Here is a 14,316-nt window from a genome sequence, read left to right as displayed (position 1 = left end):
ACATCAACAGCAAAAGGAGGGGCAAGGAAAACCTCCATTCTTTGTTGGACATGGGGGGAACACAGTCACCAAAGATGAGGAAAAGGCTGAGGTACTTAACACCTTCTTTGCCTCAGTTTTCAACAAGAAGATAAGTTGTCCTCAGGACAACTGGCTTCTGGAACTGGTAGACAGAGACAGGAAGCAAAATAGCTCCCCTGTAATCCAGGAGGAAACGGTTAGCAACCTGTTGAGCCACTTGGATCCTCACAAGTCTATGGGGCCAGATAGGATCCATCCTGGGGTGATGAGGGAGCTGGCAGAAGAGCTTGCCAAGCCACTCTACGTCATTTATCAACAGTCCTGGCTCACTGGGGAGGTCCCAGATGATTGGAAGTTGGCAACTGTCACACCCATCCACAAAAAAAGCTGCAAAGAGGACCTGGGAAACTACAGGCCTGTCAGTGCCTGGCAAGGTTATGGAGTAGATCATCCTAAGTGCAACCACACAAGTGCACCTACAGGATGGACAAGGGATCAGACCCAGCCAGCACAGGTTTAGGAAGGGCAGGTTCTGTCTGACCAACTTGATCTCCTTTTATGATCAGATGACCTGCCTGGTGGATGAGGGGAAGGTTGTGGATGTGTCTGTCTGGACTTCAGCAAAGCCTTTGACACTGTCTCCCACAGCATTCTCCTGAAAAAGCTGGCAGCCCATGGCTTGGACAGGGGCATTCTGTGCTGGGTTAGGAACTGGCTGGAGGGCCGGGCCCAGAGAGTGGTGGGGAATGGGGCTGCATCCAGTTGGCGGCCGGTCACTAGTGGTGTCCCCCAGGGATCAGTGTTAGGTCCAGTTCTATTTAATATCTTTATTGATGATCTGGATGAGGGGATTGAGTGTACCATTAGCAAATTTGCAGATGACACCAAGCTGGGGAGGAGTGTTGACCTGCTGGAAGGCAGGAGGGCTCTTCAGAGGGACTTGGACAAGCTGGAGAGATGGTCTGATTCCAACGGGATGAGGTTCAACAAGGCCAAGTGCCAGGTCCTGCGCTTTGGCCACAACAACCCCCTGCAGCACTACAGGCTGGGGACAGAGTGGCTGGAGAGCAGCCAGGCAGAAAAGGAGTTTGGACTGACAGGAAGCTGAACATGAGCCAGCAGTGTGCCCAGGTGGCCAAGAAGGCCAATGGCATCCTGGCCTGGATCAGGACAGTTGTGGGCCAGCAGCGTCCAGGGAAGTGATTCTTCCCCTGTACTCAGCACTGGTGAGGCCACACCTTGAGTACTGTGTCCAGTTCTGGGCCCCTCAGTTCAGGAAGGATATTGAGGTGCTGGAGCAGATCCAGAGAAGAGCAACAAGGCTGGTGAAGGGACTCGAGCACAAGTCCTATGAGGAGAAGCTGAGGGAGCTGGGGCTGTTCAGCCTGAAGAAGAGGAGGCTCAGGGGAGACCTCATCACTCTCTACAACTCCCTGAAAGGAGGTTGTAGCCAGGTGGGCGTCGGTCTCTTCTTCCAGGCAACCAGCAGTAGGACAAGAGAGCACAGTCTTAAGCTCTTTTTTACAGAGAGAATAATCAGACATTGGAATGGGCTGCCCAGGGAAGTGGTGGATTCTCCATCCATGGAGGTTTTTAAGATGAGACTGGATGTAGCACTTAGTGCCATGGTCTAGTAACCACAGCGGTGTTGGATCAAGGGTTGGACTTGATGATCTTGGAGGTCTTTTCCAACCTGGTTGATTCTACTATTCTATGAAAACACAATCAGATGTTTAAACTACTGTATGTCCTTAATGTCTAATTACATCCTCTCTTGACTGACCTAAACTTACTTTGACCTCCTCTGCCTATTAGCACATTACCTTATGCTAAAAATCAATATACTACACTCACTTTATTTAAAGCTTCCAAAGTGCAAGAGGGAGAAAGGCAGACCAATGGGGAACTGGGAATATTAGTGGATGATTGTTCTAGCCCTTCTCCCCTTGCATGTCATTTTCCTCTTGGCATTAAAGCATATTTGCATTGCAGGGGAAAAAAAGTATTCTCTACAGAACAGAACACATAAGCTGATTTTTATGTTTTTCTTTTAAATAATAGCAAGCGGAGTTATTCCAGGGGAACAGGCAGAAGGAGAAACAGTCTATATGCAGCTTCTTCCTAAACACATCTACACTTCCACCCTGTGAGTGCTGTCTCCTCAAAGAGACGATATGAGTATACTGAGAACCACACAACTGGACATTTTACCACCACATTTAATCAGTCAGCAGTGAAATGTGGGCCTCCATGCACATGAAATGAAAGCACTAAGCGAAAGCATTGATTTTTATTGTTTGTTAGACTGCAGATCATTTCCTCAGAAAATCACCTGGATGGGGGCAAGCAGGGACAGTAAAGGTATGTGCAATGCTTCTTAGGGAATGTATCAGGAATCCAAGCAGCGAGGTTGGGACAATCTGAACATATCCCACCAAAGGCCCAGAGATAGACACATTTGCTTTAGGAACAACAATGCTTTGATTATCCTAACAAAGCCTCTTGAACTGTGCTAAAAGAGCACAGTTTTCTCCCTGCTGCTCTTTAACAGATATCAAAGAGGTGACTCAGGATGATTTTACAGCAGTTGGCAATATTAACATCAAGGCTGGATGCAATCAGGTGATTTTACTATCACTTACCCAACAGTCTACCATGTTTTTTGTTGTCTGATGCCCTTCCTACAGAAGAAACAGCTACAGAAACAATCCTGATTAAAATAGATCACTGGTAGGAGGAACGAAAGATAAATTTCCCTCTGGGCTTAGATCTTTACAGAGGTGGCTCTGAAAGGTCACAGGCTTCCTGTAACAGGCATGGCAGCACAGCAGAGTCTGCATTTAACCAGTTGAGTGGGGCTGTAGATCTCTCTAGATGGTGGCAAAGATTGCTGTCCTTCCCAACCCTAACCAGCTGCTCTTCTACTGGAGAGAAGGTGAGAAGGTAGTTGTAGCAACAGCGAGAATGGACAGGAGTGGCAGTGAATGTCTCAACCAAGGATGACAGGCAAGAAGCCCACTCTAGCAATCCCCTACTTTCTTGCTAGGTAGGCCCAGTCAACATTAGCTATCTCATGTGCCTTCTGCTGCCAGACCCTGTCCCATCCTGGCATTTGCAGATGCGCTCCAGCATCCAAATAATCCCACGTGTGAATTCCCAAAGCTCAAAGTGATTTTTTTTTAAGATTGTGTGAGGAAAGGTGATGAAAATTTGTCTGCTATTTAAAGCAGCAAACAAGGATTCTGCTACCTGTATTTCCTGTGGTCTGTGAGAAGTAAATCACTGAATTTCAGTGCTTCTATTCTCTACCTATTAAATGAGGATTTCTTTGATCCTTTCCCTGTTTATTTAAGCTGCTCTGTCTCTTACTGTGTGTTTGTACAATGCTTGACCTAGTGAAGTCACTTCTCAGCACTCATCTTGTAGGTACTGCTCATAATCCAGACAGCTGCCCGGGTTATTGGTGCCAAGCTGCACAGACTTGCTCAGAGCAAGAGTAGGTGAGATGAGTGTGATACCTTGGAGACCTGCTGAAGCACAGGGGCAGCTCCACCAGTGGTGACATTGGGGCAGCACAGAAAGGGCAGGGGCCAGCTCAGCTGAGAAGTAAAGCTTTTATGTTATAACACAATGTAAGCAAAAATAGATACCTCACCCCTGCAGCAGTACTGTGCAGGGGTTGCTTTGACAGGGCACTCCTTTAAAGCTGTAACCATGGGTGCATCTGCAGCAGGTCCTCTTCAGATTGGGAACAGCTGCTCTGGGGATTATACATGTGAAAGGAAGAACAAAGCTCTGCTGTATTTACAAAGGAATAGCAAAGTCCTCAGGTAACTCTTTACTTTGACCAGGAGAGTGAGAATATTTGCTTTTAAAAGGTATGGCATCTTTTCTGATCTCCCATGTCCTGAAATTTTTCTGCTGCTGTTGTCAAAGACAAGAGGCCTCTGCAGTACAGCTCATTTTGTTTCTGGCAAGTGGTGTTTTCTGAGTGACTCAAGGACTGTGGTTGTTGGTAATTTATTGGATCTTTCTTCTTTTATTACTGAGTTATACTGGGTAACAGACATCCACTGATACAGGGTCCTGTACACCATCAAGAATATGAACTGAGAGGACCAGAAAGTGTCCACTGACTACAGATGAAGGGATGATGATTACCAAGTATCTTGTTCATTTTGAGGCTTTGGCTTTGCATTTAAATGTTACCTCCACTGGTGAACAAATGTCTGCTGGTTGCTGCTGCTATTGGTTTCACACAATTTCACTGTTCTCTCACAGTGAAAGCTTGGAGTTAGGGCATCTGTGGTGACTGCTAATGGCTATTGTTTTATCTCAACTCTGAAAAACACAGAAAGCCATACTTGCTTTATGTGCCAGACTGCTATGCCTTCAATCAATCCTCTGCAAGGACTCAAAGGTGAGTGATTTGCAAGGAGTGCAGTGGTGCTAACCTAAAAATCCTTCTATTTGCAGTGGTGCTGAGATGAAAGACCATGCAGATGTCAGTGTCACTAAACAAAAGGGTTGGGCTCTTAAAGTAAGACTCAGCAGGCAGGATCTCTAAGACTTAGTAGCTGGCTTTCACAGAATGACCTATGGCTTCAGAGGCCTTCCATCTTTAAACTATGAGGAAGGGATGCAACCATTTGTCCTCTTTAAAGCTTTCTAATGCTTCCTTTCAAGATTCAGTTTGGGGTTGCATCTACTTGTGAGCTGTATGCATCATATATTTATCATATACTTGCCATCTGAAATACAAAGTCTTCAAAGCATGAAGAATAGCCTAAATAGACCTCTTCTGTTAACAGTGTGTCCGTGCTTACTTTTTTCCTTACATAAAGAGGTATTATTTGTTTTATTTTTCTTTCCTAGTAGTAGAGAGGCCTTGAATGGAATAATTCAATTAGAAAAAACAATTATTATGTTTATAGTATTCCACTGCTGCTTCTGCTTCCTAGAGTCCTGCCTGGACTCTTCCTTAATCTTCTCTGATCAGTCCTGGTAGAGGTGAAGAGGAAGACCTTCAAAGAGGAGATGAAAACTGCAGTTTTTTACCCTTGCAGCAGTCTGAATTGCTGGCTCTTACAGTATTGTCTCTATTCACTGGAGTTAAGTAATGTGATTAAAATCTCAGCTGAAACAATCTGTTCCTCCCCAGGTTTGTTTATCTGCCTTCCTTACTTTGTTTAAAGCCTGCTAAGTAGTGTTGTGTGGCCATGAGAGTCAGAACAGTGGAAACTTATATTCTGATAAAATGCTGCGATATCAACAGAAGGCTTAAAAATGTATGTGTTTAAAAATTAGTATTTTGGCAGGTTTTTATGTGAGTTTACAATTCTAGTGGCAGCAGCTGTTTGGTGCCAGATTCTATGAAAAACTTCTCTTTTTCAATATTATGAAACTGGAATGTATGATGTGGTTTGTTTGAATCATATTCCCTGTGAGAGGAAAGCAAAAGTGATTTTGCAGGGACAGATTTTATAACGTCTTCAAAGTGAGTTTACTGTTGTTTTCATCCAAGAATTGAAACTTAGGAGCGTGACAGAAAGCTTTCTGCATAGCACTCCCGTGATTAGCTTGAAATCAATTTTCAAGTGACTTAGCTTCTAAAATTTAGCAAAAAGTAGGCCTAATCTTGCATTCACTGAGGTAGTTTTGAGATTTACTGTTAGCTTAAAAAGAAGCCATGGTGAGCTGATAAGATTTAAAAACTCTAGACTACAGCTGAGCCAGGAGCTGAATTTACTGGTCCCCACCCACACAGTGTTTGTCTTCCCTAAAACCTTGTTCTTTCATCTTCCTCTCTTTGGTTTGTTTCTTTTCCCTTTTTCATCTAATCATAAATACAAGCTTGGGAGCTCCCTAAGATAAGAGCTGGTTTTCCTTTTGCTATAATGTACTGTAATAGGCTCAGACTTCACACTGAAACTCTCAAGTGTTATAATTGAGAAGAATAATTACCTTTTGTTTTTTGCTTAAGTTTTAGAAACTGCAACAAATATCCAGTACTTAACTTCTGCCATCGTTTCTCAGTGGCAGAACTGAAGCCTTCATGCAGCAGTTTAGGCTAGCTGGTGAAACTTTCCATGGCCCTGGGGGAAAGAACTCCTTTGGAGGCACTGAAACTCTGTAGTTCTTATCACCTGCAGCCAAACAACTCTGTTTGGGCTTGAGAAAAATCCATCTAGAATGCTTAGCTCTCGCTCATATTCTGCAGACTGAAGTCTACTTTTCATACCAAAAATCAAAGCAAAGGAGTATTTCCTCTTTCCATTCCCTCCTGTAAAGCTGATTTTTAACACCCTCCTGCTTCAAAACAGAATTTATTGTATTGGTCAAAATCCAAATATGTTCAGGGGCTAGATACAGCTGCCACACACTTGGCAAAGCTGTAGACCTGCTATATCATGGTTTGCCTGTGCTACACCTTGGAGTGCTGTTGGGTTGGAAGAGGGGTAAATGCAGGTAGGTCTCAGCTCAAAACTCCTAGTACCCGGTAAATCTCCAAATGAAAAGCCAGTCAAAAGTCTGACCTTCTTTGCAAGCTAAGAATTGGGTCATATATAATTCTAAGTGCAAATTTATGTTTTATTTTGCTGGGCTAGATTAAGTATTTTCCCCTGTGCGCTTGCCTAAAAGACAGATTAAAAGATCCATCCAGTGACACAGTTTTTGAAAACTCCTCTAAAGTGCCTCACAACTATAGAGCTAAAATGAAGTGCCTGGGAAAGACTTGCAGGAAGTGAAGCAAGCAATACAGAGGACAAGACCAGTGGACTGCACATATGCTCAGTGGGGTTTACCAGTCTTCTATGGTTGAAAAACACCAAGTTAATTTATCTGTTAAAAAATATATTTGTTTTTCTTCAGGAACATTATTAATCTATTAATTACTTCAATAAAGAAATTATGACTACACTTGAGCTCAGTTATCTGACTAAAATTAATAATAAATTGTTTCTTTCTTTAAAAAAAATAAAAATAAAAATAAACCCTTCCCTTGTATCTAGGGAGCCAGATACAGCCAGGTCTTTCTTTTTACTCTAAGAAAGACATGCCAGAGAATAGATATATTCCATACATACTTGTTCTGTACGTGACCAGAAGTTATAAGGAGCACTCACAAGCTCCCATTATTAGGAGCACTGACAAATCACCCAACAGTGTTTGGAGAACATCAAACAAATTGTTTGTGCTCTATTTCATTGTCTCAGTGGGGACTTCTTTCAGCTGTTGCCTCTAAGCACCAAGCTCAAGGAACTGTGATATTATCACTGTACTACCCACATTATTATATACTGAAGCAGAGACTTTAGATTTTCCACAGCCCTCCTGGGAGCTTAGGCATATCTCCCATAAAATTTTATTTCCATACAGTGCAGTCTCTGTGAAATATGCTTCTATTGCTGCTACGCGTTTTTTAGGAGAGGTGAGCAACTGAGTTTCCTCTTCAAGGTGTGCACTTAACTTGATTTACAGAAAGTTATTACAGATCAACAGCGTGCTCATTTTTAGAGTGCCCATTTATTGGATGGGCATCACCTCTCAGCTGTTGCCAAAAGGGTCGGAACACATCCAAGAGCCAGCTGTGCTCACACCACATGGGCACAGGCTCCCTGCTCCAGCCAGCAACACGGACAGGCCAATCCCTGCAAATTAGTGGAGCTTCAATGCTTTGTCTTTTGTGACTGTCTTTGAAATTCTCTCATGGCAGGTTTCAGTGCAATGCATTTGTCATTTAGGCATTTCGTTAATTGTATGGCAAGTCCTGCTCTGTGAATTGAGTGCTGTATGCCTCTTCCTGTCCTGGCACTTCCTTTTGGATATGTACAGTACCTGAAGAACAAAGCATGGCTTTTAAATAAGTAACTGTTGCAAGCAGATGGATTGTTAGAAAATAACTGGCTTAAATGAATGTTTCATCCCATAAACACTTATTAAGAAGCCTCAGTCAGAACTCGTATCTTTTTTTTTTCCATGACAGTAAATTAACTGAGATACAAGTTAATCAAAGAAAAGCCCTCTTAGTTCTGATGTTCAAGGTCTGTTTGTTTTTCCTCTCTTTTACAATGCCAGCAAATCTCAGCACCCTTATACATGTTAAATAGTTATAAAATATTTATAAAGTTCTTTAGAAAAGAAAAAATTTAATTGTAGTTTTTTTCTTTCCTTCCTTGTTACTCTGTGCTAGCTATATCACAAAGGAAATAGCAGTATCTGTTATATTACTAATATTTCTATTATTATTCTGGAGCTGGGAATATACCCTCACATATTAAATCTAGCTGTGCAGAAGCAAAACAAAACAGATGCTGCTCTTGTATTTGTATTTGAAATTGCAGTACTTTTAATCTGCTTGCAAACTGCTCCCATTGTCCTAAAGTGCTATATTTAAAAACTGTGCAACCCTTTTCAAAGGAAGCACTGTGAGGAGATGGCAGCTGATGCTGAAATCTCGGCTTAATAGAATATTAAACTATTTAGAATTACGCTGGCATATGAAAAAGAGCTCTAAAGTGTCCATGGCTTTCCTGGAGCAAAAAAGTACTGGGAAAAAATAAAGATCTTGGAACCAGTTCTGTAACTGGCAAGATTTTCAAACAGTAGCATTGAGTAAGCCCAGCATTCTCAGCAAAAGAGTGTGACTGACTCAAGTCAGTAGTTCTAGAGGAAAAAAAAAACAAAACAAAACGAAAATGCTGTCACAAACTTAGGGCAGGGGGTGGGGAACCTGTTGCTGAGGTGAATATGTCTTTGATCAGTGTAAAACCATTGAAGAAAACATGCAAGCCAAGGCTTGTGTGTAGTATCACACATTGGACACTTTGGAATTACTCATGATGCAGAAGGCTTCTCTTGTATACTGAAGGATTAAGGTAGGAGGTATTTTTTGTCCGTTCATTAAAGAAATGTATTTGTTGGGGTTTTTTTAGTGCCAGCTGCTTAGTGGGGGTAAGGAGACTGGAAAGCAGGGATATATGCAACAATAATGTTTTTTTCTACTTGTTAAAACTGCCTCATAACTAGTCGTATGTCTGGGTTTGGATTTTGTGACTACTAACTTTGTATCATATAAAGATGGGATCCATGCTTAACCTTTACTAATTACACTCTGCTATTAAATGAACAATAAGAGAGTTTGAACAAGCAGAGAGTTTTGCTATACTAGTCCTTAACACAAAGATGCTGCTGGGGACAGCCCTTTTGCTGTCCCACCTGGCCAAAGGAAGGAGAAGGTATTCTACTCACACAAACACGTGTACACAAAGCGGTCAGACTGTTCTCTGCAAATCTGGAGTCACTGCCATTACATCTGTCCCTTTAGAGGATGAAGCAACCAAAATTTCAGAGTTTGGAAGGTGGAGATTACAATTTCAGTCACTCTGAGCCAAGACTTGCTCAGTGTGACTAAGAACATTTATGAGCTAGTACCACTTTCATTCAGCTAACACACCTAAGCAGCACTGAAGATGCAACAAAGTGTGACTGTCAGTATCAAAGAAGGAGACTTTTTGTTTGTTAGCCTGCTATGTGGCATTATTTATATTTATGAAAATGAAAGCAGCAAAATGTAAATGTTAGACTTCATGTGAAGGTAGGTATGAAATGAGAATAAGTTTAGTTAACTGGTTTAATCAGTGGTAACTTAAATTGTAACACACAGTGATTCCATCTCCTAGTGCTCTAAGCTTTGTTATTTATTGTGAGGAAACAAATCAGATTTTCTACCACCAACTCCTTTTTAATAATCAAAGCAAAATAATTCATGCAGCATGTAAGTTATCATAAAAGAATCCAGCAGATGCAGCAAAGATGATAAAAGGCTTCCTTGTGCAAAACATTTTGTATGTCAATTTAAGAGATGGTCTTAAGAGTAAAACTTCATGTGTTGCAATTTGTCAGCTATTTCATTCTTACCACTCATTTTCAAGGTGGTTCTCAAAGTCTGTGGTGAAACCACTGTAGTATTTTATTTAGGAAGTTGATATTCTTCTAGAATCATATAATGACAACTCAAAGTAATAAAGTAATACTTTTTAGTTCTAATCTTAGATCTAGGGTATAGTTGAAGAGAAGTAAGTTCAATTTTTGAACGTACAATGAAGCTACTGTTGGTTACTGTAATAATTATCATTATTGCTATTACACATTCATTAATACATATTACACTAGCCTAGGTCTGCCATGTCATTGTATTGAAACACTGTTGATTTTTCTGTTTCATACACATTGAGAAATCTGCTCTGTTTCCACATGGAGCAGCAAGAATTGGTGGTATGAGGCTGCTAACACGTCTCTTTCATGAAGACAGAGGGCTGGGATACCATTGCTACACGCCAGCTTCTGTAGTTGGCAGCGCATTTTCCCTGCAATAATTTCATCCTCCTTATGGCTTCATTCCTTTGTCTTTTACAACTAATTCAGCTCCATGGTGCAGCTGGTTCCTTCCTCTCCCTCCTTCAGCATTTGCTCCTGTGTGCTTCTGTCCTTTACTCTTCTGTACTTCTGGCCATATCCCCTTGCATCTGCAGTGTATGGGCTCTGGGTCATTTCTCTAATGTCTAACTTTTCATTTGATTTGCATCAAATTTGTTACATGTAACACATGGTGCTATTAAAAAATAACTCTAAGGTGATTAGCTATTGAACTGGATAATGAATGTCATTAGCCTATTCTACAGAATGATGGTATTTAATAAAAACAAAAGGAAGATTGTGTTTATCTGGACAGGGAATTTCAACTCCACTGACTTTGCTTTGGAAGGAATTTCTCATCTGCTGTGTCACTAGATGTGGTTGTATAAAACAGTCATATCTACTTGAGTGGAATTTACCTTTAAAATGACCAGCACTAATGAAAGCTCTGATTTAATGTCCTGCTACAGTGAACCTCTCGTAAACTGCTAGCTTTTAATTTCCATGAATTGCTATTTCCATATGAAAGGCAGTTTCTCCTGAAGAATATGTGAAGCCTTGCAAGTAGATGTTTGATGATCCTTTGCATTTTTGTTGTTATCCGGGCACTGCAAGATAGCTCCTGTAGTGCATGTGGTGATGTGTATTAAAAGGTAACCTAAGTCTCTGCTGGGTAATAATATTTAAACTTCCAAGAATCTTATCTTTCCACTGTATGCTGATTCTTTCTTGGCAATATTTCAACCAATTTCATGGTCCACATCCCTAATAAGGACTATCTAAGTTTCACAGAGTCAGTTAATAGCTGCAGCATTGGAAGCCTGGTCCTTTCAAACCTGCCCTGAACCAAAATTATCCCTGGACCATTGTGGAATTAAAAGAAACAAAACCCCAAAAAACTACTTTACCATAGTGAGGAAGCTGCATGTTATGCAAGTACTGCTTCTTTTTCTTGAAACACAAAGGTTTGTCCCAGGCTCTCTTCTGTGCAGAAAATATTTACAGACTATATGTATAAAACATACGTAGAAAATAATATATCACCATTTACGGTGGTAAATTGGTATCCAGGAAAGGGGAGAAGGTTTTTAGCCCAGAGAAGCTGAAGTTGCAGTTGTTTTCATGAGCTGAGGAATGCTGAGCCAGAAAGAACTCAGATCTGTAGCCATTAGGTAGGAAATGAGAAAAGTATAAATACATGAAATGACTCCAACATAGAAATTAGGTACCTCCTTATTATGGATTAAAAAGTCTGTACGTGGCTCGAGCCTTTTTTTATTGTTTCCTCTTACATGTATCTTGCAGTTATTTTCAGCTGTCATCTAAGATCAGCCTGCTCCCCCCATTTAGCTACACACTTGAAAAGAAAGTAAGTACACTTCTTTCTGTACACTTCCTTCATTCAAGACTTCTACAGGATAATCAAAGCCTTGCTTCACCCTTACCTTCAATTATCAAAGGTTGAATGTGTCAACTCTCCTACACTCCCACTAATTTAGATACCATTACTCCATAACACCTGGAACACCTGCCCAGTCTGTATGTTTGAGTTCTAAAGCAGCAAGAAGTGTATGGGAGGAGTTGATCAACGTGGATTGTTATTTAATAGTTGTTTTGCAGAAATGCCCACAGGCATTAATTAAGATCAAGGTGCAAAACACTAAGAAGACTCACGGTGAAAAATAGTCCCAGTTCCGGAGAGTTCATAATTCACTTCATAGCAAGTTACAACAGGCAGATGCAATAAATTAACTGTAGGGAGTGTCCAAGCATTTTCTGGAGAGCATGGATAATTTTCATGTATATATTTACAAATATATACAAATGCTCATGTTCCTGAAGATGTTAATTTCTATTTTTTCTTAAAATGACCTTCCCGATGTCGTAAAACTCTTCTTCCAAAAAACTGCATAATCTATCAGATTCCAACCCCTGGTGTGTTGGATATGCTATACCTTAGAAAAACAGCAGTTCTGTATCCCTCCCTTTTCAAGAGCACTGAAATATTATGTACTGATGGCTGTACAGCAGAACAAGAGATAAAGGCAAGCTTTACACATTTTATGTTTAAAATTAAAATACCTTCAATAAGGGTAGGAGCTGGCCTGTATCCCTCCTTGTGGAATTAATTGTAAAATGTGTTATTAAAAAGCTGTGTTAAGTTTGAATGGATCTTGGTAACAATCAGACGTTATGATTTAGAAGAGTGTAATATCTAATAGGCTTATTTTTGCATTAAAAATAGGGGATACTTAATTTGTAGGTGAAGATTAAGGTCGATTTGATTTATTTCAGCTTGTCAAGTTTTATGAATAAATCTATTATCTCCAGTAATATTCCGTAACAAGGTACTTCTAGCTAGTTTCCTCCAATTTTAAATTACTGAAAACCATCTATGAAATAATTAAGGCCCACTTTTACCATTACTATAAATGCTTTTCTATTACGTTGTATGTAGTGTAGAATACTGCCAAATCAGAAACCTTACCAGTTGGCCTCAGGGGTAGTAACTTGCCCCTCCTTGCCATAGAAGTAAAATCACCTTCCTATACAAATAGACCACTTCCTCCAAAGAGAATCATCTGCAAGATTAGGATGTAAATAACTAACAAAGTTAAAAGCAGTGAAACCTTAATCTCAGATGTAAGCAAATTAGAATTTTATTTTTAGTAGGACTGGAATGGGTATTTTAACATTTCAATAATATGAAACCTTGCCTACAGCACATGGTGGAATTTTTGTTATGTGCCTTTACTATTAAGTTACTTCTCTTTTATATAAAATTCTCTGATATTTAAAATACAGAGTACAATGCTTTCAAAGGGGAAAACAAGAAATATGATTGCCTGAATACACTAATGATTTCATTTCTTTTCAGCAGCCGCATAAAGACATCTTAAATTCTTCTAGAAGAAAAGCAAGACTAGTATTGAAAATGCCACTTTTTCTTTTTTTTTTTTTTTTTTTTTTTTTGCTGGAGCCCAGCTGGTCAGATTTGGATGATTGCCCAGAGAAGCAGAGAAGCTGTGGGTGTCCCATCCCTGCAAGTGTTCAAGGGCAGGTTGGATAGCGCTCTGAGCCACCTGGTCTAGTGGAAGGTGTCCCTGCCCACAGCAAGGGGGGTTGAACTAGATGATCTTGAAGGCCCCTTCCACAGAAACTATTCTATGATTGCAGTACAAAGTAGAGAAACTTGGATTGGTAGAGTAGATTAGCACACTAGTACTAGTTAGCAGTTAAACATATGCTTTTATGAAAAATATTGATCAAATTTTTATCTAAAGATGAAGACTTTGTAGTATGCTCTGCTCTGAAGCCAGTGTGTCTGATCCTTCTTGGTGCCATTTTACACTGAGCTGGTGTACATCCAGCATAAGCAGGAGTAACCATCTACATTGCCACAGCTGTACAGAAGTTACAGTGGCAAAGGCTGTAAGGGAAAAAAGCTGTGGGAAGGAACAGAACGATGGCAAGATAGCAAAAGTAGCTGAGACAAAGTACTCCCCAGGCCTCCTCTAAAACCTGTATGTCCTGGAAACAGTAATGTGTTATCAGACATTAGTAATTAGTTCTGGGAAAGGCTTCACTGCTCAAATCAGGCTGCAATATTAAAATGAAGAATTACTTAAAATATCCCTGTGCTATGGGAAACCTTCCTCGTAAATAAGCTAGGTGCTGTGAGTGTTCCCTCCGACTCGAGCACTGCTGCCATCTCTGTGTGCCAGGCGTCCATCAGGACCGCCTCATCCATTCCGTTATTCCCGGCTCCTCCCGTCTGTGTCTCCCGTTTCGCGGGGACAGGCGAAAGGCAGGCACAGTACGTGCAGTGAGCGCACAGAGCCGGACCTCAGGCCCTGGGGCACTGATATTCCAGCA

The sequence above is a fragment of the Manacus vitellinus genome, unplaced genomic scaffold, assembly GCF_001715985.3.
Source record: "Manacus vitellinus isolate BGI_N305 unplaced genomic scaffold, ASM171598v3 scaffold_3_pilon, whole genome shotgun sequence".
Taxonomy (NCBI): Eukaryota; Metazoa; Chordata; class Aves; order Passeriformes; family Pipridae; genus Manacus; species Manacus vitellinus.
The sequence above is the reverse complement of the archived record's forward strand: the minus strand, read 5'-3'. Positions refer to the sequence as shown.